General features: G+C 54.2%; 2 long non-coding RNA genes across 2 annotated transcripts in view; one reads left to right on the top strand and one right to left on the bottom strand.

The window, feature by feature from the left end:
• LOC148138981 (uncharacterized) overlaps nucleotides 1-1,641 on the bottom strand; it is a 42,662-nt gene extending 41,021 nt beyond the window's left edge. The window contains exon 1 of the long non-coding RNA XR_015753680.1: nucleotides 817-1,641. This is a non-coding gene — a long non-coding RNA (uncharacterized LOC148138981). The remainder of the gene's footprint in view (nucleotides 1-816) is intronic.
• A 330-nt stretch (nucleotides 1,642-1,971) lies between these two features.
• LOC148138980 (uncharacterized) overlaps nucleotides 1,972-27,788 on the top strand; it is a 104,918-nt gene continuing 79,101 nt past the window's right edge. Inside the window, exon 1 of the long non-coding RNA XR_015753679.1 lies at nucleotides 1,972-2,218. This is a non-coding gene — a long non-coding RNA (uncharacterized LOC148138980). The remainder of the gene's footprint in view (nucleotides 2,219-27,788) is intronic.

Here is a 27,788-nt window from a genome sequence, read left to right as displayed (position 1 = left end):
ATTTTCATTGGATCCTGAGGCCCATTCAAACTGGTCACAGGTGCTCATGAATCTGTGGACTGATAGCAGGTTGGAACAGAAAATGGCAACCATGTACAGGGAGGCCTTAACGCATAGGAATAGTCACCCCTCTCAGGCTCGCATCCTTCCTGATGACTCAGCAAATGGCTCTACACAACACTCAAACAAAGCATGAGAGAGTGAGCAGCCCTGCCTGACTCCAGATCTGGTCGGGAAGCTTTGATTCCCATCCATTGACAGAGACTGCACTAATAATGTTGGTGTAGAGTAGTTGGATCCAATTGCAGATTCCCTCCCCAGTTCCCATTTTGGAGAGCACATCCCACATGTAGGTGTCAAAGTCCTTCTCCTGCTCCAGACTGATGAGACAGGTACCTACCCCCCTGTCCTACACAGAGGTGAGGCTCTCAGGGATCGTCCTGCCTCCGGTACACCACAGGTTTGGTCGGGGTGGATCACCGATTCCAGAGCAGACCTGACCCAGTTGGTGATAATCTTAAACAGGACTTTGTGGTCTGCATTCAGCAATGAGATTAGCCACCAATGTTTAATTCCCTCCCTCTCCCCTTTTGCTTGTAGACGAGAGAGATGGTTATTTTTCTCCTTGCAGCAGAATACTCAGGCTGGAGAAACAGCAATCGTATCCCACTGGCCCTTGGGCACATTCCCTGTGGGGTCTCCCACACTCCTGCAAGAACAGTCGGTCTGCCTTGACACTGGCCAGGGAAGCCACCATGGAAACACTGCACATCGATAGTAGCAATTTTAAAGCTCATTTTGAGTGGATAGAATTACCTGCAGACCCAATGTCTGTTCACCTGCAGTCTTGTCGCTACGAGAGTCCCTGCATCACCATGGTGTGGACACAGTGCTAGATATTCTCAGCACTGAGGTAGCTGGCCTGTTCTTACCTAGAGTCACTGCCAATGCCGTCAGCGCAAGGACAAAGCCAGGAAGGTCCATTCTGAGTCGGTCAGTGGAACTGTCATGTTTTGCTGTTTATTCAGGGTGTCACTGCTCCCGGTTGCCCAGGGCAGAGGTGTGATGAGTATCACATGGTTCATCTTACAACATCCAGTATATTGAGGATGGGAGGTACTCCTCTCCTTCTGCTGTGCCTCTCTTTTGTTGCTGGCCATCCCTCCATATGTCTTCATCATCAACGGTGCTGTAGATATGTCCATCATGTAGCTGCCTTTCTGTTTTGCTGTGGGCCTGTGGGAACCCTGTGTGTTTTCCTTTCTGGTCGTTCCTCACCAGTATCCATTCCTCCACCTCCTTTAATTTCTCTTCCTCCATTGACTCCATCTGCTCAGGCGGAGTTGGGTTGTTTAATGTCCTTCACACTGACTAACTTTTCCTCCTCTCCAGCCTGTCCCTCCTGGTGTCCCTAGTTTCAATTTTTCTTGTAGAGGGTAGCACCTTCCTGTCCTTTGGGATTTCTGTTGCTACTTCTGGCCATCTGAATGCGTGTGCCTCTCCCCACTCCTCTGTCATCTTGGGCAGGTGGTCTACGTCCCCAGACAGGTTACAGCTCTTGTTACAGGTTACATGGGACAGCCTGGATTGTGCAGAACCAGTGGGAGGTTAGGGCATATGGCATTGCACTGTAATTTGACCTCTGCAGGAACTGCAAACAGAAGGACCATCTGACTTACCCATTCTACCTGACATTTGCCCCTCCCTGACATTGCTACCCCTTGACATTCCCAGTTTCCGTGATATTCCCACTCCTCCCTGACAGTCCTACCCCCAACATTCCCAACCTCCATCATATCCCCACCCTCCCTGACATCCCCACCCTCCATAACATTCCTGCACCCAGACATTCCCACGCTCAACATTCCTAATCTCACATTCCAACCCTCGACTACACCCCCTTCTGACATTCCCCCTTCCCTGACATTCCCTCCCCTCTGCATACCCCTAGTTCCCTGATATTCCCACTCTCCCCCACATTTCTTCTCCTCCCTGACATTCCCCTCATGCCCTGACATTCCCATCCCCCCACATACCCCTTATTCCCTGATATTCCCACATTTCCTCACCTCCCTGACATTCCCATCCCCCCTCCGACATTCCCAGTCAATCTCCGCCCCCGGGAGCGTCCTGCTCTGAGATCTCGGGATGAAGATGAAGGTGACTTTGCTGTTGCTGACTTTCCTGCTCCTCTTCTCAGCCGCTCCCCAAACTGTGGGTGAGTAGCGGACATTCCCAGGGGATTCTGCATTTAGTACCCCCCCCCCCTTCTCCCAGCATTAACACCGACTCCCGGCCCGTTTAGGGCCAAACGGAGAGCCAGATGAGCCCCGTGCTTGGCTCCAGGCCTGGATCACCCTGTTGTCCCCGAGGGGCAGTTCCGAGTCGCTGGGGGGAGGTACATGGTACCGTCTGCCCCCGGGCACCAGGAGCGGACGTGCCAGCGGCTGCCTTTAAACTCGCCACTCAGCCCAGTCGGCCTGGTTTGTTGACCGAGAGCGTATTCCACTGTGAGCCCCGGCCGGAGGAGGGGAATCAGACCCAAGGCCGCTGTGGGTGACGAGTCCCAGTGAGATTACAGCAACCTCCCCTCCCCATGGTCAGGCAGGGGCCGCTTGTGTCAGTCCTGGTCACAACTGACAGGGGCGGGGAGAGAGTGTGTGTGTGTGTGAGAGTGGGAGTGAGTGTGTGTGTGTGAGAGTGGGAGTGTGTCTGTGTGAGAGAGTGGGAGTGTGTCTGTGTGAGAGTGGGAGTGTGTGTGAGGGAGTGGGAGTGTGTGTAAGGGAGTGGGATTGAGAGAGAAGGGAGTGAGTGTGTGTGAGAGAGTGGGAGTGTGTGTGTGTGAGAGAGTGGGAGTGTGTGTGTGTGAGAGAGTGGGAGTATGTGTGTGTGTGTGAGAGAGTGGGAGTGTGTGTGAGGGAGTGGGATTGAGAGAGAAGGGAGTGGGAGTGAGTGTGTGTGAGTGAGAGTGGGAGTGTGTGTAAGAGAGAGGGAGTGTGAGAGAGTGTGAGTGTGTGTGTGAGAGTGGGAGTGTGTGTGAGAGAGAGTGGGAGTGTGTGTGAGGGAGTGGGATTGAGAGAGAAGGGAGTGGGAGTGAGTGTGTGTGAGGGAGTGGGAGTGTGTGTGAGAGAGTGGGAGTGTGTATGTGTGTGAGAGAGTGGGAGTGTGTATGTGTGTGAGAGAGTGGGAGTGTGTGTGTGTGAGAGAGTGGGAGTGTGTGTGAGGGAGTGGGATTGAGAGAGAAGGGAGTGGGAGTGAGTGTGTGTGAGAGAGTGGGTGTGTGTGTGTGAGAGAGTGGGAGTGTGTGTGTGAGTGAGAGTGGGAGTGTGTGTGTGTGAGTGAGAGTGGGAGTGTGTGTGTGTGAGAGAGTGGGATTGGGAGTGTGTGTGTGTGAGGGAGTGGGAGTGTGTGTGAGAGAGTGGGAGTGTGTATGTGTGTGAGAGAGTGGGAGTGTGTGTGTGTGAGAGAGTGGGAGTGTGTGTGAGAGAGTGGGAGTGTGTGTGAGGGAGTGGGATTGAGAGAGAAGGGAGTGGGAGTGAGTGTGTGTGAGAGAGTGGGAGTGTGTGTGTGAGCGAGAGTGGGAGTGTGTGTGTGTGAGAGAGTGGGAGTGTGTGTGTGAGTGAGAGTGGGAGTGTGTGTGTGTGAGAGAGTGGGAGTGTGTGTGTGAGTGAGAGTGGGAGTGTGTGTGTGTGAGAGAGTGGGATTGGGAGTTTGTGTGTGTGAGAGAGTGGGATTGGGAGTGTTTGTGTGTTAGAGAGTGGGACTGTGTGTGTGAGGGAGTGGGACTGTGTGTGTGAGGGAGTGGGAGTGTGTGGGAGAGTGGGAGTGTGTGAGAGAGTGGGAGTGAGTGTGTGTGTGTGAGAGAGTGGGAGTGAGTGTGTATGTATGAGAGAGTGGGAGTGAGTGTGTGTGTGTGAGACAGTGGGAGTGTGTATGTGTGTGAGTGAGTGGGAGTGTGTGTGTGAGAGAGAGTGGGAGTGTGTGTGAGGGAGTGGGATTGAGAGAGAAGGGAGTGGGAGTGAGTGTGTGTGAGAGAGTGGGAGTGTGTGTGTGTGAGAGAGTGGGAGTGTGTGTGTGTGTGAGAGAGTGGGATTGGGAGTGTGTGTGTGTTAGAGAGTGGGACTGTGTGTGTGAGGGAGTGGGACTGTGTGTGTGAGGGAGTGGGAGTGTGTGGGAGAGTGGGAGTGTGTGAGAGAGTGGGAGTGAGTGTGTGTGTGTGAGAGAGTGGGAGTGAGTGTGTGTGTGTGAGAGAGTGGGAGTGTGTGTGTGTGTGAGAGAGTGGGAGTGTGTGTGTGTGAGAGAGTGGGAGTGTGTGTGAGAGAGTGGGAGTGTCTGTGAGATGTGGAAGTGGGAGTGTGTGTGAGACAGTGGGATTCAGAGAGAAGAGAGTGGGAGTGTGTCTGTGTGAGAGTGGGAGTGTGTGTGAGGGAGTGGGATTGTGTGTGAGGGAGTGGGATTGAGAGAGAAGGGAGTGAGTGTGTGTGAGAGAGTGGGAGTGTGTGTGTGTGAGAGAGTGGGAGTGTGTGTGTGTGTGAGAGAGTGGGAGTGTGTGTGTGTGTGAGAGAGTGGGAGTATGTGTGTGTGTGTGAGAGAGTGGGAGTGTGTGTGAGGGAGTGGGATTGAGAGAGAAGGGAGTGGGAGTGAGTGTGTGTGAGTGAGAGTGGGAGTGTGTGTAAGAGAGAGGGAGTGTGAGAGAGTGTGAGTGTGTGTGTGTGAGAGTGGGAGTGTGTGTGAGAGAGAGTGGGAGTGTGTGTGAGGGAGTGGGATTGAGAGAGAAGGGAGTGGGAGTGAGTGTGTGTGAGGGAGTGGGAGTGTGTGTGAGAGAGTGGGAGTGTGTATGTGTGTGAGAGAGTGGGAGTGTGTGTGTGTGAGAGAGTGGGAGTGAGTGTGAGGGAGTGGGATTGAGAGAGAAGGGAGTGGGAGTGAGTGTGTGTGAGAGAGTGGGAGTGTGTGTGTGAGTGGGAGTGTGTGTGTGTGAGAGAGTGGGAGTGTGTGTGTGAGTGAGAGTGGGAGTGTGTGTGTGTGAGTGAGAGTGGGAGTGTGTGTGTGTGAGAGAGTGGGATTGGGAGTGTGTGTGTGTGAGGGAGTGGGAGTGTGTGTGAGAGAGTGGGAGTGTGTATGTGTGTGAGAGAGTGGGAGTGTGTGTGTGTGAGAGAGTGGGAGTGTGTGTGAGAGAGTGGGAGTGTGTGTGAGGGAGTGGGATTGAGAGAGAAGGGAGTGGGAGTGAGTGTGTGTGAGAGAGTGGGAGTGTGTGTGTGAGCGAGAGTGGGAGTGTGTGTGTGTGAGAGAGTGGGAGTGTGTGTGTGAGTGAGAGTGGGAGTGTGTGTGTGAGTGAGAGTGGGAGTGTGTGTGTGTGAGAGAGTGGGAGTGTGTGTGTGAGTGAGAGCGGGAGTGTGTGTGTGTGAGAGAGTGGGATTGGGAGTTTGTGTGTGTGAGAGAGTGGGATTGGGAGTGTTTGTGTGCTAGAGAGTGGGACTGTGTGTGTGAGGGAGTGGGACTGTGTGTGTGAGGGAGTGGGAGTGTGTGGGAGAGTGGGAGTGTGTGAGAGAGTGGGAGTGAGTGTGTGTGTGTGAGAGAGTGGGAGTGAGTGTGTATGTATGAGAGAGTGGGAGTGAGTGTGTGTGTGTGAGACAGTGGGAGTGTGTATGTGTGTGAGTGAGTGGGAGTGTGTGTGTGTGAGAGAGAGTGGGAGTGTGTGTGAGGGAGTGGGATTGAGAGAGAAGGGAGTGGGAGTGAGTGTGTGTGAGAGAGTGGGAGTGTGTGTGTGTGAGAGAGTGGGAGTGAGTGTGAGGGAGTGGGATTGAGAGAGAAGGGAGTGGGAGTGAGTGTGTGTGTGTGAGACAGTGGGAGTGTGTATGTGTGTGAGTGAGTGGGAGTGTGTGTGTGTGAGAGAGAGTGGGAGTGTGTGTGAGGGAGTGGGATTGAGAGAGAAGGGAGTGGGAGTGTGTATGTGTGTGAGAGAGTGGGAGTGTGTGTGTGTGAGAGAGTGGGAGTGAGTGTGAGGGAGTGGGATTGAGAGAGAAGGGAGTGGGAGTGAGTGTGTGTGAGAGAGTGGGAGTGTGTGTGTGAGTGGGAGTGTGTGTGAGAGTGTGTGTGTGAGAGAGTGGGAGTGTGTGTGTGTGTGAGAGAGTGGGATTGGGAGTGTGTGTGTGTTAGAGAGTGGGACTGTGTGTGTGAGGGAGTGGGACTGTGTGTGTGAGGGAGTGGGAGTGTGTGGGAGAGTGGGAGTGTGTGAGAGAGTGGGAGTGAGTGTGTGTGTGTGAGAGAGTGGGAGTGAGTGTGTGTGTGTGAGAGAGTGGGAGTGAGTGTGTGTGTGTGAGAGAGTGGGAGTGTGTGTGTGTGAGAGAGAGTGGGAGTGTGTGTGTGTGAGAGAGTGGGAGTGTGTGTGAGAGAGTGGGAGTGTCTGTGAGATGTGGAAGTGGGAGTGTGTGTGAGAGAGTGGGATTGAGAGAGAAGGGAGTGGGAGTGAGTGTGTGTGAGAGAGTGGGAGTGTGTGTGTGAGTGGGAGTGTGTGTGTGAGTGGGAGTGTGTGTGTGTGAGAGAGTGGGAGTGTGTGTGTGAGTGAGAGTGGGAGTGTGTGTGTGTGAGTGAGAGTGGGAGTGTGTGTGTGTGAGAGAGTGGGATTGGGAGTGTGTGTGTGTGAGAGAGTGGGAGTGTGTGTGAGGGAGTGGGAGTGTGTGTGAGAGAGTGGGAGTGTTTATGTGTGTGAGAGAGTGGGGGTGTGTGTGTGTGAGAGAGTGGGAGTGTGTGTGTGTGTGTGTGTGTGTGTGAGAGAGTGGGAGTGTGTGTGAGGGAGTGGGATTGAGAGAGAAGGGAGTGGGAGTGAGTGTGTGTGAGAGAGTGTGAGTGTGTGTGAGAGAGTGGGAGTGTGTGTATGAGTGAGAGTGGGAGTGTGTGTGTGTGAGAGAGTGGGAGTGTGTGTGTGAGTGAGAGTGGGAGTGTGTGTGTGTGAGAGAGTGGGAGTGTGTGTGTGAGTGAGAGTGGGAGTGTGTGTGTGTGAGAGTGGGAGTGTTTGTGTGTGAGTGAGAGTGGGAGTGTGTGTGTGTGAGAGAGTGGGATTGGGAGTTTGTGTGTGTGAGAGAGTGGGATTGGGAGTGTTTGTGTGTTAGAGAGTGGGACTGTGTGTGTGAGAGAGTGGGAGTGAGTGTGTGTGTGTGAGAGAGTGGGAGTGAGTGTGTATGTATGAGAGAGTGGGAGTGAGTGTGTGTGTGTGAGAGAGTGGGAGTGAGTGTGTATGTATGAGAGAGTGGGAGTGAGTGTGTGTGTGTGAGACAGTGGGAGTGTGTATGTGTGTGAGTGAGTGGGAGTGTGTGTGTGTGAGAGAGAGTGGGAGTGTGTGTGAGGGAGTGGGATTGAGAGAGAAGGGAGTGGGAGTGAGTGTGTGTGAGAGAGTGGGAGTGTGTGTGTGTGAGAGAGTGGGAGTGTGTGTGTGTGTGAGAGAGTGGGATTGGGAGTGTGTGTGTGTTAGAGAGTGGGACTGTGTGTGTGAGGGAGTGGGACTGTGTGTGTGAGGGAGTGGGAGTGTGTGGGAGAGTGGGAGTGTGTGAGAGAGTGGGAGTGAGTGTGTGTGTGTGAGAGAGTGGGAGTGAGTGTGTGTGTGTGAGAGAGTGGGAGTGAGTGTGTGTGTGAGAGAGTGGGAGTGTGTGTGTGTGTGTGAGAGAGTGGGAGTGTGTGTGTGTGAGAGAGTGGGAGTGTGTGTGAGATGTGGAAGTGGGAGTGTGTGTGAGAGAGTGGGAGTGGGAGTGTGTGCATGTGAGAGAGTGTGTGAGTGTGAGAGAGTGTGTGAGTGTGAGAGAGAGTGGGAGTGTGTGAGGGAGTGGGAGTGTGTGTGTGAGAGAGTGGGACTGAGTGTATGTGTGTGAGAGAGTGGGAGTGAGTGTGTGTGTGAAAGAGTGGGAGTGACTGTGTGTGTGAGAGAGTGGGAGTAAGTGTGTGTGTGAGAGAGTGGGAGTGTGTGTGTGTGAGAGAGTGGGAGTGTGCGTGTGTGTGTGTGAGACTTTGTGTGTGGGAGAGTGGGAGTGAGTGAGAGAGTGGGAGTGGGAGTGTGAGAGAGAGTGTGAGAGAGAGTGAGAGTTTTTGAGGGAGTGGGAGTGTGTGTGTGAGAGAGTGGGACTGAGTGAGTGTGTGTGTGAGAGAGTGAGAGTGAGTGTGTGTGTGTGAGAGTGAGTGTGTGTGTGTGAGAGTGTGTGTGTGTGAGAGTGTGTGTGTGTGAGGGAGTGGGAGTGTGTGTGCGAGGGAGTGGGAGTGTGTGTGCGAGGGAGTGGGAGTGTGTGTGCGAGGGAGTGGGAGTGTGTGTGCGAGAGAGTGGGAGTGTGTGTGCGAGAGAGTGGGAGTGTGTGTGTGCGAGAGAGTGGGAGTGTGTCTGTGTGGGAGTGAGAGTGAGGGAGTGGGAGTTTGTGTGTATGAGAGAGTGGGAGTGGGAGTGTGTGAGAGAGAGTGGGAGTGTGTGTGAGAGTGGGAGTGTGTGGGAGTGTGTGTGAGAGTGGGAGTGTGTGTGAGAGTGAGAGTGGGAGTGTGTGTGTGAGTGAGAGTGGTAGTGTGTGTGTGAGAGGGAGTGGGAGTGTGTGAGTGTGTGAGAGAGTGGGAGTGTGTGTGTGTGTGTGAGAGAGAGTGGGAGTGTGTGTGTGAGAGGGAGTGGGAGTGTGCAAGGGAGTGTGTGTGTGTGTGAGAGAGTGGGGGTGTGTGAGGGAGTGGGAGTGTGTGTGTGAGTGTGAGAGTGTGTGTGTGAGAGAGTGGGAGTATGTGTGTGAGAGAGTGGGAGTATGTGTGTGAGAAAGTGGGAGTGTGCGTGTGAGAGAGTGTGTGTGTGTGTGTGAGAGAGTGTGTGTGTGTGTGAGAGAGAGTGGGTGTGTGTGTGTGTGTGAGAGAGTGGGAGTGTGTGTGTGTGAGAGTGGGAGTGTGTGAGAGTGGGTGAGTGTGTGTGTGAGATGGGAGTGTGTGTGTGAGAGTGGGAGTGTGTGTGAGTGGGAGTGTGTGTGTGTGGGTGTGTGAGGTAGTGGGAGTGTGTGTGGGTGTGTGAGGGAGTGGGAGTGTGTGTGGGTGTGTGAGGGAGTGGGAGTGTGTGTGTGAGTTGGGGAATGTGTGTGTGAGTGAGAGAGAGTGTGCGTGTGGGTGTGTGTGGGAGTGGGTGTTTGTGTTTGTGGGATGGATGTGGGTGTGTGAGAGAGTGGGAGTGTATGTGTGAGAGAGTGGGAGTGTGGGTGTGGGAGTGTGGGTGTGGGAGTATGTGTGTGTGAGTGTGTGTGAGAGTGGGAGTGTGTGAGTGTGAGAGAGTGGGAGTTTGTGTGTGTGAGAGTGGGGGAGTATGTGCGTGTGAGGGAGTGGGGGAGTGTGTGCGTGTGAGGGAGTGGGGTAGTCTGGGCGTGTGAGGGAGTGGGGGAGTGTGTGCTTGCGAGGGAGTGGGGAAGTGTGTGCGTGCAAGGGAGTGGGGGAGAATGTGCGTGTGAGAGTGGGGGAGTGTGTGTGGGAGAGTGGGAGTTGGAGTGTGTGGGAGAGAGTGGGAGTGAGTGTGTGTGTGTGAGAGAGTGGGAGTGTGTGTGTGTGTGTGAGAGTGTGGGAGTGTGTATGTGTGTGAGGGAGTGGGAGTATGTGTGAGAGTGTGGAAGTGGGAGTGTGTGAGCGAGTGGGAGTATGTGTGAGAGTGGGAGTGGGAGTGTGTGCGTGTGAGAGTGTGTGAGTGTGAGAGAGTGTGTGAGTGTGAGAGAGTGTGTGAGTGTGAGAGAGTGTGTGAGTGGGAGTGTGAGAGAGAGTGGGAGTGGGAGTGTGAGAGAGTGTGTGAGTGTGAGAGAGAGTGGGAGTGTGTGAGGGAGTGGGAGTGTGTGTGGGAGTGGGAGTGTGTGTGTGAGATAGTGGGAGTGACTGTGTGTGTGAGAGAGTGGGAGTAAGTGTGTGTGAGAGAGTGGGAGTAAGTGTGTGTGTGAGAGAGTGGGAGTGTGTTTGTGTGAGAGAGTGGGAGTGTGGGTGTGTGTGTGAGACTGTGTGTGTGTGGCAGAGTGGGAGTGTGTGAGGGAGTGGGAGTGAGAGAGTGGGAGTGGAAGTGTGAGAGAGAGTGAGAGTGTGAGAGAGAGTGAGAGTGTGAGAGAGAGTGGGAGTTTTTGAGGGAGTGGGAGTGTGTGTGTGAGAGAGTGGGACTGAGTGAGTGTGTGTGTGAGAGAATGAGAGTGTGTGTGTGTGTGAGAGAGTGTGTGTGTGAGAGAGTGTGTGTGTGAGAGGGAGTGGGAGTGTGTGTGAGAGGGAGTGGGAGTGTGTGTGTGAGGGAGTGGGAGTGTGTGTGTGTGAGACAATGTGTGTGTGTGGGAGAGTGGGAGTGTGTGTGTGAGGGAGTGGGAGTGTGTGTGCGAGGGAGTGGGAGTGTGTGTGCGAAGGAGTGGGAGTGTGTGTGTGAGAGAGTGGGAGTGTGTCTGTGTGGGAGTGAGAGTGAGGGAGTGGGAGTTTGTGTGTATGAGAGAGTGGGAGTGGAAGTGTGTGTGAGAGAGTGGGAGTGTGAGTGAGAGTGGGAGTGTGTGTGTGAGTGAGAGTGGGAGTGTGTGTGTGAGTGAGAGTGGGAGTGTGTGTGTGAGAGGGAGTGGGAGTGTGTGAGTGTGTGAGAGAGTGGGAGTGTGTGTGTGTGAGAGAGAGTGGGAGTGTGTGTGTGAGAGGGAGTGGGAGTGTGCGAGGGAGTGTATGTGTGTGTGTGAGAGGGAGTGGGAGTGTGTGGGAGAGAGTGGGAGTGAGTGTGTGTGAGAGAGTGGGAGTGTGTGTGAGGGAGTGGAATTGAGAGAGAAGGGAGTGGGAGTGAGTGTGTGTGAGAGAGTGGGAGTGTATGTGTGAGAGAGTGGGAGTGTATGTGTGAGAGAGTGGGAGTGTGTGTGTGTGAGAGAGTGGGATTGGGAGTGTGTGTGTGTGTTAGAGAGTGGGACTGTGTGTGAGAGAGTGGGAGTGAGTGTGTGTGTGTGAGAGAGTGGGAGTGACTGTGTGTGTGAGAGAGTGGGAGTGAGTGTGTGTGTGAGAGAGTGGGAGTGAGTGTGTGTGAGAGAGAGTGGGAGTGAGTGTGTGTGTGAGAGAGTGGGAGTGAGTGTGTGTGTGAGAGAGTGGGAGTGTGTATGTGTGTGAGGGAGTGGGAGTATGTGTGAGAGTGTGGAAGTGGGAGTGTGTGAGCGAATGGGAGTGTGTGTGTGGGAGTGGGAGTGTGTGCGTGTGAGAGAGTGGGAGTGTGAGAAAGTGTGTGAGTGTGAGAGAGAGTGGGAGTGTGTGAGGGAGTGGGAGTGTGTGTGTGAGAGAGTGGGACTGAGTGTGTGTGAGAGAGTGAGAGTGAGTGTGTGTGTGAGAGAGTGGGAGTGAGTGTGTGTGTGAGAGAGTGGTATTAAGTGTGTGTGAGAGAGAGTGGGAGTGTGTGTGTGTGAGAGAGAGTGGGAGTGTGTGTGTGTGAGAGAGAGTGGGAGTGTGTGTGTGTGAGAGAGTGGGAGTATGTGTGTGAGAGAGTGGGAGTGGAAGTATGTGTGTAAGAGAGTGGGAGTGGGAGTGCGTGTGAGAGGGAGAGGAATTGTGTCTGTGTGTTTGAGAGGGTGGGAGTGTGTGTGTGAGTGAGAGTGGGAGTGTGTGTGTGTGAGTGAGAGTGTGTGTGTGAGTGAGAGTGGGAGTGTGTGTGTGTGTGTGTGTGAGTGAGAGTGGGAGTGTGTGTGTGTGTGTGTGTGAGTGAGAGTGGGAGTGTGTGTGTGTGAGAGAGTGGGATTGGGAGTGTGTGTGTGTGAGAGAGTGGGAGTGTGTATGTGTGTGAGAGAGTGGGAGTGTGTGTGTGTGAGAGTGGGAGTGTGTGTGTGTGTGAGAGAGTGGGAGTGTGTGTGAGGGAGTGGGATTGAGAGAGAAGGGAGTGGGAGTGAGTGTGTGTGAGAGAGTGGGAGTGTGTGTGTGAGTGAGAGTGGGAGTGTGTGTGTGTGAGAGAGTGGGAGTGTGTGTGTGAGTGAGAGTGGGAGTGTGTGTGTGTGTGTGTGAGTGAGAGTGGGAGTGTGTGTGTGTGTGAGAGAGTGGGATTGGGAGTGTGTGTGCGTGAGAGAGTGGGATTGGGAGTGTTTGTGTGTTAGAGAGTGGGACTGTGTGTGTGAGGGAGTGGGACTGTGTGTGTGAGGGAGTGGGAGTGTGTGGGAGAGTGGGAGTGTGTGAGAGAGTGGGAGTGAGTGTGTGTGTGTGAGAGAGTGGGAGTGAGTGTGTATGTATGAGAGAGTGGGAGTGAGTGTGTGTGTGTGAGACAGTGGGAGGGTGTATGTGTGTGAGTGAGTGGGAGTGTGTGTGTGTGAGAGAGAGTGGGAGTGTGTGTGAGGGAGTGGGATTGAGAGAGAAGGGAGTGGGAGTGAGTGTGTGTGAGAGAGTGGGAGTGTGTGTGTGAGAGAGAGTGGGAGTGTGTGTGTGTGTGTGAGAGAGTGGGATTGGGAGTATGTGTGTGTTAGAGAGTGGGACTGTGTGTGTGAGGGAGTGGGACTGTGTGTGTGAGGGAGTGGGACTGTGTGGGAGAGTGGGAGTGTGTGAGAGAGTGGGAGTGAGTGTGTGTGTGTGAGAGAGTGGGAGTGAGTGTGTGTGTGTGAGAGAGTGGGAGTGTGTGTGTGAGAGAGTGGGAGTGAGTGTGTGTGTGTGTGAGAGTGGGAGTGTGTGTGTGTGTGAGAGTGGGAGTGTGTGTGTGTGAGAGAGTGGGAGTGTGTGTGTGTGTGAGAGAGTGGGAGTGTGTGTGAGATGTGGAAGTGGGAGTGTGTGTGAGAGAGTGGGAGTGTGCGTGTGAGAGAGTGTGTGAGTGTGAGAGAATGTGTGAGTGTGAGAGAGAGTGGGAGTGTGTGAGGGAGTGGGAGTGTGTGTGTGAGAGAGTGGGACTGAGTGTATGTGTGTGAGAGAGTGGGAGTGAGTGTGTGTGTGAAAGAGTGGGAGTGACTGTGTGTGTGAGAGAGTGGGAGTAAGTGTGTGTGTGAGAGAGTGGGAGTGTGTGTGTGTGTGAGAGTGGGAGTGTGTGTGTGTGTGAGAGTGGGAGTGTGTGTGTGTGAGAGAGTGGGAGTGTGTGTGTGTGAGAGAGTGGGAGTGTGTGTGTGTGAGAGAGTCGGAGTGTGTGTGTGTGAGAGAGTGGGAGTGTGTGTGAGATGTGGAAGTGGGAGTGTGTGTGAGAGAGTGGGAGTGGGAGTGTGCTTGTGAGAAAGTGTGTGAGTGTGAGAGAGTGTGTGAGTGTGAGAGAGAGTGGGAGTGTGTGAGGGAGTGGGAGTGTGTGTGTGAGAGAGTGGGACTGAGTGTATGTGTGTGAGAGAGTGGGAGTGAGTGTGTGTGTGAAAGAGTGGGAGTGACTGTGTGTGTGAGAGAGTGGGAGTAAGTGTGTGTGTGAGAGAGTGGGAGTGTGTGTGTGTGAGAGAGTGGGAGTGTGCGTATGTGTGTGTGAGACTGTGTGTGTGTGGGAGAGTGGGAGTGAGTGAGAGAGTGGGAGTGGGAGTGTGAGAGAGAGTGTGAGAGAGAGTGAGAGTGTGAGAGAGAGTGGGAGTTTTTGAGGGAGTGGGAGTGTGTGTGTGAGAGAGTGGGACTGAGTGAGTGTGTGTGTGAGAGAGTGAGAGTGAGTGTGTGTGTGTGAGAGAGTGGGAGTGTGTGTGAGAGTGTGTGTATGTGAGGGAGTGGGAGTGTGTGTGCGAGGGAGTGGGAGTGTGTGTGCGAGGGAGTGGGAGTGTGTGTGCGAGGGAGTGGGAGTGTGTGTACGAGAGAGTGGGAGTGTGTGTGCGAGAGAGTGGGAGTGTGTCTGTGTGGGAGTGAGAGTGAGGGAGTGGGAGTTTGTGTGTATGAGAGAGTGGGAGTGGGAGTGTGTGAGAGAGAGTGGGAGTGTGTGTGAGAGTGGGAGTGTGTGGGAGTGTGTGTGAGAGTGAGAGTGGGAGTGTGTGTGTGAGTGAGAGTGGTAGTGTGTGTGTGAGAGGGAGTGGGAGTGTGTGTGTGTGAGAGAGAGTGGGAGTGTGTGTGTGAGAGAGAGTGGGAGTGTGTGTGTGAGAGGGAGTGGGAGTGTGCAAGGGAGTGTGTGTGTGTGTGAGAGAGTGGGGGTGTGTGAGGGAGTGGGAGTGTGTGTGTGAGTGTGAGAGTGTGTGTGAGAGAGTGGGAGTATGTGTGTGAGAGAGTGGGAGTATGTGTGTGAGAAAGTGGGAGTGTGCGTGTGAGAGAGTGTGTGTGTGTGTGAGAGAGAGTGGGAGTGTGTGTGAGGGAGTGGGATTGAGAGAGAAGGGAGTGGGAGTGAGTGTGTGTGCGAGAGTGGGAGTGTGTGTGTGAGTGAGAGTGGGAGTGAGTGTGTGAGAGAGAGTGGGAGTGAGTGTGTGTGAGAGAGTGGGAGTGTGTCTGTGTGAGAGAGTGTGAGTGTGTGTGTGTGTGTGTGAGAGTGGGAGTGTGTGTGAGAGAGAGTGGGAGTGTGTGTGAGGGAGTGGGATTGAGAGAGAAGGGAGTGGGAGTGAGTGCGTGAGAGAGAGTGGGAGTGTGTGTGAGGGAGTGGGAGTGTGTGTGAGGGAGTGGGATTGAGAGAGAAGGGAGTGGGAGTGAGTGTGTGTGAGAGAGTGGGTGTGTGTGTGTGAGAGAGTGGGAGTGTGTGTGTGAGTGAGAGTGGGAGTGTGTGTGTGTGAGTGAGAGTGGGAGTGTGTGTGTGTGAGAGAGTGGGATTGGGAGTGTGTGTGTGTGAGGGAGTGGGAGTGTGTGTGAGAGAGTGGGAGTGTGTATGTGTGTGAGAGAGTGGGAGTGTGTGTGTGTGAGAGAGTGGGAGTGTGTGTGAGAGAGTGGGAGTGTGTGTGAGGGAGTGGGATTGAGAGAGAAGGGAGTGGGAGTGAGTGTGTGTGAGAGAGTGGGAGTGTGTGTGTGAGCGAGAGTGGGAGTGTGTGTGTGTGAGAGAGTGGGAGTGTGTGTGTGAGTGAGAGTGGGAGTGTGTGTGTGTGAGAGAGTGGGAGTGTGTGTGTGAGTGAGAGTGGGAGTGTGTGTGTGAGAGAGAGTGGGATTGGGAGTTTGTGTGTGTGAGAGAGTGGGATTGGGAGTGTTTGTGTGTTAGAGAGTGGGACTGTGTGTGTGAGGGAGTGGGACTGTGTGTGTGAGGGAGTGGGAGTGTGTGGGAGAGTGGGAGTGTGTGAGAGAGTGGGAGTGAGTGTGTGTGTGTGAGAGAGTGGGAGTGAGTGTGTGTGTGTGAGAGAGTGGGAGTGAGTGTGTATGTATGAGAGAGTGGGAGTGAGTGTGTGTGTGTGAGACAGTGGGAGTGTGTATGTGTGTGAGTGAGTGGGAGTGTGTGTGTGAGAGAGAGTGGGAGTGTGTGTGAGGGAGTGGGATTGAGAGAGAAGGGAGTGGGAGTGAGTGTGTGTGAGAGAGTGGGAGTGTGTGTGTGTGAGAGAGTGGGAGTGTGTGTGTGTGTGAGAGAGTGGGATTGGGAGTGTGTGTGTGTTAGAGAGTGGGACTGTGTGTGTGAGGGAGTGGGACTGTGTGTGTGAGGGAGTGGGAGTGTGTGGGAGAGTGGGAGTGTGTGAGAGAGTGGGAGTGAGTGTGTGTGTGTGAGAGAGTGGGAGTGAGTGTGTGTGTGTGAGAGAGTGGGAGTGTGTGTGTGTGTGAGAGAGTGGGAGTGTGTGTGTGTGAGAGAGTGGGAGTGTGTGTGAGAGAGTGGGAGTGTCTGTGAGATGTGGAAGTGGGAGTGTGTGTGAGAGAGTGGGATTGAGAGAGAAGAGAGTGGGAGTGTGTCTGTGTGAGAGTGGGAGTGTGTGTGAGGGAGTGGGATTGTGTGTGAGGGAGTGGGATTGAGAGAGAAGGGAGTGAGTGTGTGTGAGAGAGTGGGAGTGTGTGTGTGTGAGAGAGTGGGAGTGTGTGTGTGTGTGAGAGAGTGGGAGTGTGTGTGTGTGTGAGAGAGTGGGAGTATGTGTGTGTGTGTGAGAGAGTGGGAGTGTGTGTAAGGGAGTGGGATTGAGAGAGAAGGGAGTGGGAGTGAGTGTGTGTGAGTGAGAGTGGGAGTGTGTGTAAGAGAGAGGGAGTGTGAGAGAGTGTGAGTGTGTGTGTGTGTGTGAGAGTGGGAGTGTGTGTGAGAGAGAGTGGGAGTGTGTGTGAGGGAGTGGGATTGAGAGAGAAGGGAGTGGGAGTGAGTGTGTGTGAGGGAGTGGGAGTGTGTGTGAGAGAGTGGGAGTGTGTATGTGTGTGAGAGAGTGGGAGTGTGTGTGTGTGAGAGAGTGGGAGTGAGTGTGAGGGAGTGGGATTGAGAGAGAAGGGAGTGGGAGTGAGTGTGTGTGAGAGAGTGGGAGTGTGTGTGTGAGTGGGAGTGTGTGTGTGTGAGAGAGTGGGAGTGTGTGTGTGAGTGAGAGTGGGAGTGTGTGTGTGTGAGTGAGAGTGGGAGTGTGTGTGTGTGAGAGAGTGGGATTGGGAGTGTGTGTGTGTGAGGGAGTGGGAGTGTGTGTGAGAGAGTGGGAGTGTGTATGTGTGTGAGAGAGTGGGAGTGTGTGTGTGTGAGAGAGTGGGAGTGTGTGTGAGAGAGTGGGAGTGTGTGTGAGGGAGTGGGATTGAGAGAGAAGGGAGTGGGAGTGAGTGTGTGTGAGAGAGTGGGAGTGTGTGTGTGTGAGAGAGTGGGAGTGTGTGTGTGAGTGAGAGTGGGAGTGTGTGTGTGAGTGAGAGTGGGAGTGTGTGTGTGTGAGAGAGTGGGAGTGTGTGTGTGAGTGAGAGCGGGAGTGTGTGTGTGTGAGAGAGTGGGATTGGGAGTTTGTGTGTGTGAGAGAGTGGGATTGGGAGTGTTTGTGTGTTAGAGAGTGGGACTGTGTGTGTGAGGGAGTGGGACTGTGTGTGTGAGGGAGTGGGAGTGTGTGGGAGAGTGGGAGTGTGTGAGAGAGTGGGAGTGAGTGTGTGTGTGTGAGAGAGTGGGAGTGAGTGTGTATGTATGAGAGAGTGGGAGTGAGTGTGTGTGTGTGAGACAGTGGGAGTGTGTATGTGTGTGAGTGAGTGGGAGTGTGTGTGTGTGAGAGAGAGTGGGAGTGTGTGTGAGGGAGTGGGATTGAGAGAGAAGGGAGTGGGAGTGAGTGTGTGTGAGAGAGTGGGAGTGTGTGTGTGTGAGAGAGTGGGAGTGTGTGTGTGTGTGAGAGAGTGGGATTGGGAGTGTGTGTGTGTTAGAGAGTGGGACTGTGTGTGTGAGGGAGTGGGACTGTGTGTGTGAGGGAGTGGGAGTGTGTGGGAGAGTGGGAGTGTGTGAGAGAGTGGGAGTGAGTGTGTGTGTGTGAGAGAGTGGGAGTGAGTGTGTGTGTGTGAGAGAGTGGGAGTGAGTGTGTGTGTGTGAGAGAGTGGGAGTGTGTGTGTGTGAGAGAGAGTGGGAGTGTGTGTGTGTGAGAGAGTGGGAGTGTGTGTGAGAGAGTGGGAGTGTCTGTGAGATGTGGAAGTGGGAGTGTGTGTGAGGGAGTGGGATTGAGAGAGAAGGGAGTGGGAGTGAGTGTGTGTGAGAGAGTGGGAGTGTGTGTGTGAGTGGGATTGTGTGTGTGAGTGGGAGTGTGTGTGTGTGAGAGAGTGGGAGTGTGTGTGTGAGTGAGAGTGGGAGTGTGTGTGTGTGAGTGAGAGTGGGAGTGTGTGTGTGTGAGAGAGTGGGATTGGGAGTGTGTGTGTGTGAGAGAGTGGGAGTGTGTGTGAGGGAGTGGGAGTGTGTGTGAGAGAGTGGGAGTGTTTATGTGTGTGAGAGAGTGGGGGTGTGTGTGTGTGAGAGAGTGGGAGTGTGTGTGTGTGTGTGTGTGAGAGAGTGGGAGTGTGTGTGAGGGAGTGGGATTGAGAGAGAAGGGAGTGGGAGTGAGTGTGTGTGAGAGAGTGTGAGTGTGTGTGAGAGAGTGTGAGTGTGTGTGAGAGAGTGGGAGTGTGTGTATGAGTGAGAGTGGGAATGTGTGTGTGTGAGAGAGTGGGAGTGTGTGTGTGAGTGAGAGTGGGAGTGTGTGTGTGTGAGAGAGTGGGAGTGTGTGAGTGAGAGTGGGAGTGTGTGTGTGTGAGAGTGGGAGTGTGTGTGTGTGAGAGAGTGGGATTGGGAGTTTGTGTGTGTGAGAGAGTGGGATTGGGAGTGTTTGTGTGTTAGAGAGTGGGACTGTGTGTGTGAGAGAGTGGGAGTGAGTGTGTGTGTGTGAGAGAGTGGGAGTGAGTGTGTATGTATGAGAGAGTGGGAGTGAGTGTGTGTGTGTGAGAGAGTGGGAGTGAGTGTGTATGTATGAGAGAGTGGGAGTGAGTGTGTGTGTGTGAGACAGTGGGAGTGTGTATGTGTGTGAGTGAGTGGGAGTGTGTGTGTGTGAGAGAGAGTGGGAGTGTGTGTGAGGGAGTGGGATTGAGAGAGAAGGGAGTGGGAGTGAGTGTGTGTGAGAGAGTGGGAGTGTGTGTGTGTGAGAGAGTGGGAGTGTGTGTGTGTGTGAGAGAGTGGGATTGGGAGTGTGTGTGTGTTAGAGAGTGGGACTGTGTGTGTGAGGGAGTGGGAGTGTGTGGGAGTGAGTGTGTGTGTGTGAGAGAGTGGGAGTGAGTGTGTGTGTGTGAGAGAGTGGGAGTGAGTGTGTGTGTGTGAGAGAGTGGGAGTGAGTGTGTGTGTGAGAGAGTGGGAGTGTGTGTGTGTGTGAGAGAGTGGGAGTGTGTGTGTGTGAGAGAGTGGGAGTGTGTGTGAGATGTGGAAGTGGGAGTGTGTGTGAGAGAGTGGGAGTGGGAGTGTGTGCGTGTGAGAGAGTGTGTGAGTGTGAGAGAGTGTGTGAGTGTGAGAGAGAGTGGGAGTGTGTGAGGGAGTGGGAGTGTGTGTGTGAGAGAGTGGGACTGAGTGTATGTGTGTGAGAGAGTGGGAGTGAGTGTGTGTGTGAAAGAATGGGAGTGACTGTGTGTGTGAGAGAGTGGGAGTAAGTGTGTGTGTGAGAGAGTGGGAGTGTGTGTGTGTGAGAGAGTGGGAGTGTGCGTGTGTGTGTGTGAGACTTTGTGTGTGTGGGAGAGTGGGAGTGAGTGAGAGAGTGGGAGTGGGAGTGTGAGAGAGAGTGTGAGAGAGAGTGAGAGTTTTTGAGGGAGTGGGAGTGTGTGTGTGAGAGAGTGGGACTGAGTGAGTGTGTGTGTGAGAGAGTGAGAGTGAGTGTGTGTGTGTGAGAGTGAGTGTGTGTGTGTGAGAGTGTGTGTGTGTGAGGGAGTGGGAGTGTGTGTGCGAGGGAGTGGGAGTGTGTGTGCGAGGGAGTGGGAGTGTGTGTGCGAGAGAGTGGGAGTGTGTGTGCGAGAGAGTGGGAGTGTGTGTGCGAGAGAGTGGGAGTGTGTCTGTGTGGGAGTGAGAGTGAGGGAGTGGGAGTTTGTGTGTATGAGAGAGTGGGAGTGGGAGTGTGTGAGAGAGAGTGGGAGTGTGTGTGAGAGTGGGAGTGTGTGGGAGTGTGTGTGAGAGTGGGAGTGTGTGTGAGAGTGAGAGTGGGAGTGTGTGTGTGAGTGAGAGTGGTAGTGTGTGTGTGAGAGGGAGTGGGAGTGTGTGAGTGTGTGAGAGAGTGGGAGTGTGTGTGTGTGTGTGAGAGAGAGTGGGAGTGTGTGTGTGAGAGGGAGTGGGAGTGTGCAAGGGAGTGTGTGTGTGTGTGAGAGAGTGGGGGTGTGTGAGGGAGTGGGAGTGTGTGTGTGAGTGTGAGAGTGTGTGTGTGAGAGAGTGGGAGTATGTGTGTGAGAGAGTGGGAGTATGTGTGTGAGAAAGTGGGAGTGTGCGTGTGAGAGAGTGTGTGTGTGTGTGTGAGAGAGTGTGTGTGTGTGTGTGAGAGAGTGGGTGTGTGTGTGTGTGTGAGAGAGTGGGAGTGTGTGTGTGTGAGAGTGGGAGTGTGTGAGAGTGGGTGAGTGTGTGTGTGAGATGGGAGTGTGTGTGTGAGAGTGGGAGTGTGTGTGAGTGGGAGTGTGTGTGTGTGGGTGTGTGAGGTAGTGGGAGTGTTTGTGGGTGTGTGAGGGAGTGGGAGTGTGTGTGGGTGTGTGAGGGAGTGGGAGTGTGTGTGTGAGTTGGGGAATGTGTGTGTGAGTGAGAGAGAGTGTGCGTGTGGGTGTGTGTGGGAGTGGGTGTTTGTGTTTGTGGGATGGATGTGGGTGTGTGAGAGAGTGGGAGTGTATGTGTGAGAGAGTGGGAGTGTGGGTGTGGGAGTGTGGGTGTGGGAGTATGTGTGTGTGAGTGTGTGTGAGAGTGGGAGTGTGTGAGTGTGAGAGAGTGGGAGTTTGTGTGTGTGAGAGTGGGGGAGTATGTGCGTGTGAGGGAGTGGGGGAGTGTGTGCGTGTGAGGGAGTGGGGTAGTCTGGGCGTGTGAGGGAGTGGGGGAGTGTGTGCTTGCGAGGGAGTGGGGAAGTGTGTGCGTGCAAGGGAGTGGGGGAGAATGTGCGTGTGAGAGTGGGGGAGTGTGTGTGGGAGAGTGGGAGTTGGAGTGTGTGGGAGAGAGTGGGAGTGAGTGTGTGTGTGTGAGAGAGTGGGAGTGTGTGTGTGTGTGTGAGAGTGTGGGAGTGTGTATGTGTGTGAGGGAGTGGGAGTATGTGTGAGAGTGTGGAAGTGGGAGTGTGTGAGCGAGTGGGAGTATGTGTGAGAGTGGGAGTGGGAGTGTGTGCGTGTGAGAGTGTGTGAGTGTGAGAGAGTGTGTGAGTGTGAGAGAGTGTGTGAGTGGGAGTGTGAGAGAGAGTGGGAGTGGGAGTGTGAGAGAGTGTGTGAGTGTGAGAGAGAGTGGGAGTGTGTGAGGGAGTGGGAGTGTGTGTGGGAGTGGGAGTGTGTGTGTGAGATAGTGGGAGTGACTGTGTGTGTGAGAGAGTGGGAGTGACTGTGTGTGTGAGAGAGTGGGAGTAAGTGTGTGTGAGAGAGTGGGAGTAAGTGTGTGTGTGAGAGAGTGGGAGTGTGTTTGTGTGAGAGAGTGGGAGTGTGGGTGTGTGTGTGAGACTGTGTGTGTGTGGCAGAGTGGGAGTGTGTGAGGGAGTGGGAGTGAGAGAGTGGGAGTGGAAGTGTGAGAGAGAGTGAGAGTGTGAGAGAGAGTGAGAGTGTGAGAGAGAGTGGGAGTTTTTGAGGGAGTGGGAGTGTGTGTGTGAGAGAGTGGGACTGAGTGAGTGTGTGTGTGAGAGAATGAGAGTGTGTGTGTGTGTGAGAGAGTGTGTGTGTGAGAGGGAGTGGGAGTGTGTGTGAGAGGGAGTGGGAGTGTGTGTGTGAGGGAGTGGGAGTGTGTGTGTGTGAGACAATGTGTGTGTGTGGGAGAGTGGGAGTGTGTGTGTGAGGGAGTGGGAGTGTGTGTGCGAGGGAGTGGGAGTGTGTGTGCGAGGGAGTGGGAGTGTGTGTGTGAGAGAGTGGGAGTGTGTCTGTGTGGGAGTGAGAGTGAGGGAGTGGGAGTTTGTGTGTATGAGAGAGTGGGAGTGGAAGTGTGTGTGAGAGAGTGGGAGTGTGAGTGAGAGTGGGAGTGTGTGTGTGAGTGAGAGTGGGAGTGTGTGTGTGAGTGAGAGTGGGAGTGTGTGTGTGAGAGGGAGTGGGAGTGTGTGAGTGTGTGAGAGAGTGGGAGTGTGTGTGTGTGAGAGAGAGTGGGAGTGTGTGTGTGAGAGGGAGTGGGAGTGTGCGAGGGAGTGTATGTGTGTGTGTGAGAGGGAGTGGGAGTGTGTGGGAGAGAGTGGGAGTGAGTGTGTGTGAGAGAGTGGGAGTGTGTGTGAGGGAGTGGAATTGAGAGAGAAGGGAGTGGGAGTGAGTGTGTGCGAGAGAGTGGGAGTGTATGTGTGAGAGAGTGGGAGTGTATGTGTGAGAGAGTGGGAGTGTGTGTGTGTGAGAGAGTGGGATTGGGAGTGTGTGTGTGTGTTAGAGAGTGGGACTGTGTGTGAGAGAGTGGGAGTGAGTGTGTGTGTGTGAGAGAGTGGGAGTGACTGTGTGTGTGAGAGAGTGGGAGTGAGTGTGTGTGTGAGAGAGTGGGAGTGAGTGTGTGTGAGAGAGAGTGGGAGTGAGTGTGTGTGTGAGAGAGTGGGAGTGAGTGTGTGTGTGAGAGAGTGGGAGTGTGTATGTGTGTGAGGGAGTGGGAGTATGTGTGAGAGTGTGGAAGTGGGAGTGTGTGAGCGAATGGGAGTGTGTGTGTGGGAGTGGGAGTGTGTGCGTGTGAGAGAGTGGGAGTGTGAGAGAGAGTGGGAGTGTGAGAGAGAGTGGGAGTGTGTGAGGGAGTGGGAGTGTGTGTGTGAGAGAGTGGGACTGAGTGTGTGTGAGAGAGTGAGAGTGAGTGTGTGTGTGAGAGAGTGGGAGTGAGTGTGTGTGTGAGAGAGTGGTATTAAGTGTGTGTGAGAGAGAGTGGGAGTGTGTGTGTGTGAGAGAGAGTGGGAGTGTGTGTGTGTGAGAGAGTGGGAGTATGTGTGTGAGAGAGTGGGAGTGGAAGTATGTGTGTAAGAGAGTGGGAGTGGGAGTGCGTGTGAGAGGGAGAGGAATTGTGTCTGTGTGTTTGAGAGGGTGTGAGTGAGAGTGGGAGTGTGTGTGTGTGTGAGTGAGAGTGTGTGTGTGAGTGAGAGTGGGAGTGTGTGTGTGTGTGTGTGTGAGTGAGAGTGGGAGTGTGTGTGTGTGAGAGAGTGGGATTGGGAGTGTGTGTGTGTGAGAGAGTGGGAGTGTGTGTGAGGGAGTGGGAGTGTGTGTGAGAGAGTGGGAGTGTGTATGTGTGTGAGAGAGTGGGAGTGTGTGTGTGTGAGAGTGGGAGTGTGTGTGTGTGTGAGAGAGTGGGAGTGTGTGTGAGGGAGTGGGATTGAGAGAGAAGGGAGTGGGAGTGAGTGTGTGTGAGAGAGTGGGAGTGTGTGTGTGAGTGAGAGTGGGAGTGTGTGTGTGTGAGAGAGTGGGAGTGTGTGTGTGAGTGAGAGTGGGAGTGTGTGTGTGTGTGTGTGAGTGAGAGTGGGAGTGTGTGTGTGTGTGAGAGAGTGGGATTGGGAGTGTGTGTGCGTGAGAGAGTGGGATTGGGAGTGTTTGTGTGTTAGAGAGTGGGACTGTGTGTGTGAGGGAGTGGGACTGTGTGTGTGAGGGAGTGGGAGTGTGTGGGAGAGTGGGAGTGTGTGAGAGAGTGGGAGTGAGTGTGTGTGTGTGAGAGAGTGGGAGTGAGTGTGTATGTATGAGAGAGTGGGAGTGAGTGTGTGTGTGTGAGACAGTGGGAGGGTGTATGTGTGTGAGTGAGTGGGAGTGTGTGTGTGTGAGAGAGAGTGGGAGTGTGTGTGAGGGAGTGGGATTGAGAGAGAAGGGAGTGGGAGTGAGTGTGTGTGAGAGAGTGGGAGTGTGTGTGTGAGAGAGAGTGGGAGTGTTTGTGTGTGTGAGAGAGTGGGATTGGGAGTATGTGTGTGTTAGAGAGTGGGACTGTGTGTGTGAGGGAGTGGGACTGTGTGTGTGAGGGAGTGGGAGTGTGTGGGAGAGTGGGAGTGTGTGAGAGAGTGGGAGTGAGTGTGTGTGTGTGAGAGAGTGGGAGTGAGTGTGTGTGTGTGAGAGAGTGGGAGTGTGTGTGTGAGAGAGTGGGAGTGAGTGTGTGTGTGTGTGAGAGTGGGAGTGTGTGTGTGTGTGAGAGTGGGAGTGTGTGTGTGTGAGAGAGTGGGAGTGTGTGTGTGTGTGAGAGAGTGGGAGTGTGTGTGAGATGTGGAAGTGGGAGTGTGTGTGAGAGAGTGGGAGTGGGAGTGTGCGTGTGAGAGAGTGTGTGAGTGTGAGAGAATGTGTGAGTGTGAGAGAGAGTGGGAGTGTGTGAGGGAGTGGGAGTGTGTGTGTGAGAGAGTGGGACTGAGTGTATGTGTGTGAGAGAGTGGGAGTGAGTGTGTGTGTGAAAGAGTGGGAGTGACTGTGTGTGTGAGAGAGTGGGAGTAAGTGTGTGTGTGAGAGAGTGGGAGTGTGTGTGTGTGTGAGAGTGGGAGTGTGTGTGTGTGTGAGAGTGGGAGTGTGTGTGTGTGAGAGAGTGGGAGTGTGTGTGTGTGAGAGAGTGGGAGTGTGTGTGTGTGAGAGAGTCGGAGTGTGTGTGTGTGAGAGAGTGGGAGTGTGTGTGAGATGTGGAAGTGGGAGTGTGTGTGAGAGAGTGGGAGTGGGAGTGTGTGCGTGTGAGAGAGTGTGTGAGTGTGAGAGAGTGTGTGAGTGTGAGAGAGTGTGTGAGTGTGAGAGGGAGTGGGAGTGTGTGTGTGAGAGAGTGGGACTGAGTGTATGTGTGTGAGAGAGTGGGAGTGAGTGTGTGTGTGAAAGAGTGGGAGTGACTGTGTGTGTGAGAGAGTGGGAGTAAGTGTGTGTGTGAGAGAGTGGGAGTGTGTGTGTGTGAGAGAGTGGGAGTGTGCGTGTGTGTGTGTGAGACTGTGTGTGTGTGGGAGAGTGGGAGTGAGTGAGAGAGTGGGAGTGGGAGTGTGAGAGAGAGTGTGAGAGAGAGTGAGAGTGTGAGAGAGAGTGGGAGTTTTTGAGGGAGTGGGAGTGTGTGTGTGAGAGAGTGGGACTGAGTGAGTGTGTGTGTGAGAGAGTGAGAGTGAGTGTGTGTGTGTGAGAGAGTGGGAGTGTGTGTGAGAGTGTGTGTATGTGAGGGAGTGGGAGTGTGTGTGCGAGGGAGTGGGAGTGTGTGTGCGAGGGAGTGGGAGTGTGTGTGCGAGGGAGTGGGAGTGTGTGTACGAGAGAGTGGGAGTGTGTGTGCGAGAGAGTGGGAGTGTGTCTGTGTGGGAGTGAGAGTGAGGGAGTGGGAGTTTGTGTGTATGAGAGAGTGGGAGTGGGAGTGTGTGAGAGAGAGTGGGAGTGTGTGTGAGAGTGGGAGTGTGTGGGAGTGTGTGTGAGAGTGAGAGTGGGAGTGTGTGTGTGAGTGAGAGTGGTAGTGTGTGTGTGAGAGGGAGTGGGAGTGTGTGTGTGTGTGAGAGAGAGTGGGAGTGTGTGTGTGAGAGAGAGTGGGAGTGTGTGTGTGAGAGGGAGTGGGAGTGTGCAAGGGAGTGTGTGTGTGTGTGAGAGAGTGGGGGTGTGTGAGGGAGTGGGAGTGTGTGTGTGAGTGTGAGAGTGTGTGTGTGAGAGAGTGGGAGTATGTGTGTGAGAGAGTGGGAGTATGTGTGTGAGAAAGTGGGAGTGTGCGTGTGAGAGAGTGTGTGTGTGTGTGAGAGAGAGTGGGAGTGTGTGTGAGGGAGTGGGATTGAGAGAGAAGGGAGTGGGAGTGAGTGTGTGTGCGAGAGTGGGAGTGTGTGTGTGAGTGAGAGTGGGAGTGTGTGTGAGAGAGAGTGGGAGTGAGTGTGTGTGAGAGAGTGGGAGTGTGTCTGTGTGAGAGAGTGTGAGTGTGTGTGTGTGTGTGTGAGAGTGGGAGTGTGTGTGAGAGAGAGTGGGAGTGTGTGTGAGGGAGTGGGATTGAGAGAGAAGGGAGTGGGAGTGAGTGCGTGAGAGAGAGTGGGAGTGTGTGTGAGGGAGTGGGAGTGTGTGTGAGGGAGTGGGAGTGTGTGTGAGAGAGTGGGAGTGTGTATGTGTGTGAGAGAGTGGGAGTGTGTGTGTGTGAGAGAGTGGGAGTGTGTGTGAGGGAGTGGGATTGAGAGAGAAGGGAGTGGGAGTGAGTGTGTGTGAGAGAGTGGGAGTGTGTGTGTGAGTGAGAGTGGGAGTGTGTGTGTGAGTGAGAGTGGGAGTGTGTGTGTGTGAGAGAGTGGGAGTGTGTGTGTGAGTGAGAATGGGTGTGTGTGTGTGTGTGTGTGTGTGTGAGTGAGAGTGGGAGTGTGTGTGTGTGAGAGAGTGGGATTGGGAGTGAGTGTGTGTGAGGGAGTGGGAGTGTGTGTGAGAGAGTGGGAGTGTGTATGTGTGTGAGAGAGTGGGAGTGTGTGTGTGTGAGAGAGTGGGAGTGTGTGTGTGTGTGAGAGAGTGGGAGTGTGTGTGAGGGAGTGTGATTGAGAGAGAAGGGAGTGGGAGTGAGTGTGTGTGAGAGAGTGGGAGTGTGCGTGTGAGTGAGAGTGGGAGTGTGTGTGTGAGTGAGAGTGGGTGTGTGTGAGTGAGAGTGGGAGTGTGTGTGTGTGAGAGAGTGGGATTGGGAGTTTGTGTGTGTGAGAGAGTGGGATTGGGAGTTTGTGTGTGTGAGAGAGTGGGATTGGGAGTGTTTGTGTGTTAGAGAGTGGGACTGTGTGTGTGAGAGAGTGGGACTGTGTGTGTGAGGGAGTGGGACTGTGTGTGTGAGGGAGTGGGAGTGTGTGGGAGAGTGGGAGTGTGTGAGAGAGTGGGAGTGAGTGTGTGTGTGTGAGAGAGTGGGAGTGAGTGTGTATGTATGAGAGAGTGGGAGTGAGTGTGTGTGTGTGAGACAGTGGGAGTGTGTATGTGTGTGAGTGAGTGGGAGTGTGTGTGTGAGAGAGAGTGGGAGTGTGTGTGAGGGAGTGGGATGGAGAGAGAAGGGAGTGGGAGTGAGTGTGTGTGAGAGAGTGGGAGTGTGTGTGTGAGAGAGAGTGGGAGTGTTTGTGTGTGTGAGAGAGTGGGATTGGGAGTGTGTGTGTGTTAGAGAGTGGGACTGTGTGTGTGAGGGAGTGGGACTGTGTGTGTGAGGGAGTGGGAGTGTGTGGGAGAGTGGGAGTGTGTGAGAGAGTGGGAGTGAGTGTGTGTGTGTGAGAGAGTGGGAGTGAGTGTGTGTGTGTGAGAGAGTGGGAGTGAGTGTGTGTGTGTGAGAGAGTGGGAGTGTGTGTGTGTGTGAGAGAGTGGGAGTGTGTGTGTGTGTGTGAGAGAGTGGGAGTGTGTGTGTGAGAGAGTGGGAGTGTGTGTGTGTGTGAGATGTGGAAGTGGGAGTGTGAGATGTGGAAGTGGGAGTGTGTGTGAGAGAGTGGGAGTGGGAGTGTGTGCGTGTGAGAGAGTGTGTGAGTGTGAGAGAGTGTGTGAGTGAGAGAGAGTGGGAGTGTGTGAGGGAGTGGGAGTGTGTGTGTGAGAGAGTGGGACTGAGTGTATGTGTGTGAGAGAGTGGGAGTGAATGTGTGTGTGAAAGAGTGGGAGTGACTGTGTGTGTGAGAGAGTGGGAGTAAGTGTGTGTGTGAGAGAGTGGGAGTGTGCGTGTGTGTGTATGAGACTGTGTGTGTGTGGGAGAGTGGGAGTGAGTGAGAGAGTGGGAGTGGGAGTGTGAGAGAGAGTGTGAGAGAGAGTGAGAGTGTGAGAGAGAGTGGGAGTTTTTGAGAGAGTGGGAGTGTGTGTGAGAGAGTGGGACTGAGTGAGTGTGTGTGTGAGAGAGTGAGAGTGAGTGTGTGTGTGAGAGAGTGGGAGTGTGTGTGAGAGTGTGTGTGTGTGAGAGTGTGTGTGTGTGAGAGTGTGTGTGTGTGAGGGAGTGGGAGTGTGTGTGTGAGGGAGTGGGAGTGTGTGTGCGAGGGAGTGGGAGTGTGTGTGCGAGGGAGTGGGAGTGTGTGTGCGAGAGAGTGGGAGTGTGTGTGCGAGAGAGTGGGAGTGTGTCTGTGTGGGAGTGAGAGTGAGGGAGTGGGAGTTTGTGTGTATGAGAGAGTGGGAGTGGGAGTGTGTGAGAGAGAGTGGGAGTGTGTGTGAGAGTGGGAGTGTGTGGGAGTGTGTGTGAGAGTGGGAGTGTGTGTGTGAGTGAGAGTGGTAGTGTGTGTGTGAGAGGGAGTGGGAGTGTGTGTGTGTGTGAGAGAGAGTGGGAGTGTGTGTGTGAGAGGGAGTGGGAGTGTGCAAGGGAGTGTGTGTGTGTGTGAGAGAGTGGGGGTGTGTGAGGGAGTGGGAGTGTGTGTGTGAGAGAGTGGGAGTGTGTCTGTGTGGGAGTGAGAGTGAGGGAGTGGGAGTTTGTGTGTATGAGAGAGTGGGAGTGGGAGTGTGTGTGTGAGAGTGGGAGTGTGTGTGAGAGTGGGAGTGTGTGGGAGTGTGTGTGAGAGTGGGAGTGTGTGTGTGAGTGAGAGCGGTAATGTGTGTGTGAGAGGGAGTGGGAGTGTGTGAGTGTGTGAGAG

Source organism: Chiloscyllium plagiosum, unplaced genomic scaffold (assembly GCF_037043375.1).
Source record: "Chiloscyllium plagiosum isolate Xiang-an unplaced genomic scaffold, Cpla_swu_hap1 HiC_scaffold_38, whole genome shotgun sequence".
NCBI lineage: Eukaryota > Metazoa > Chordata > Chondrichthyes > Orectolobiformes > Hemiscylliidae > Chiloscyllium > Chiloscyllium plagiosum.
The sequence above is the reverse complement of the archived record's forward strand: the minus strand, read 5'-3'. Positions and strand labels throughout refer to the sequence as shown.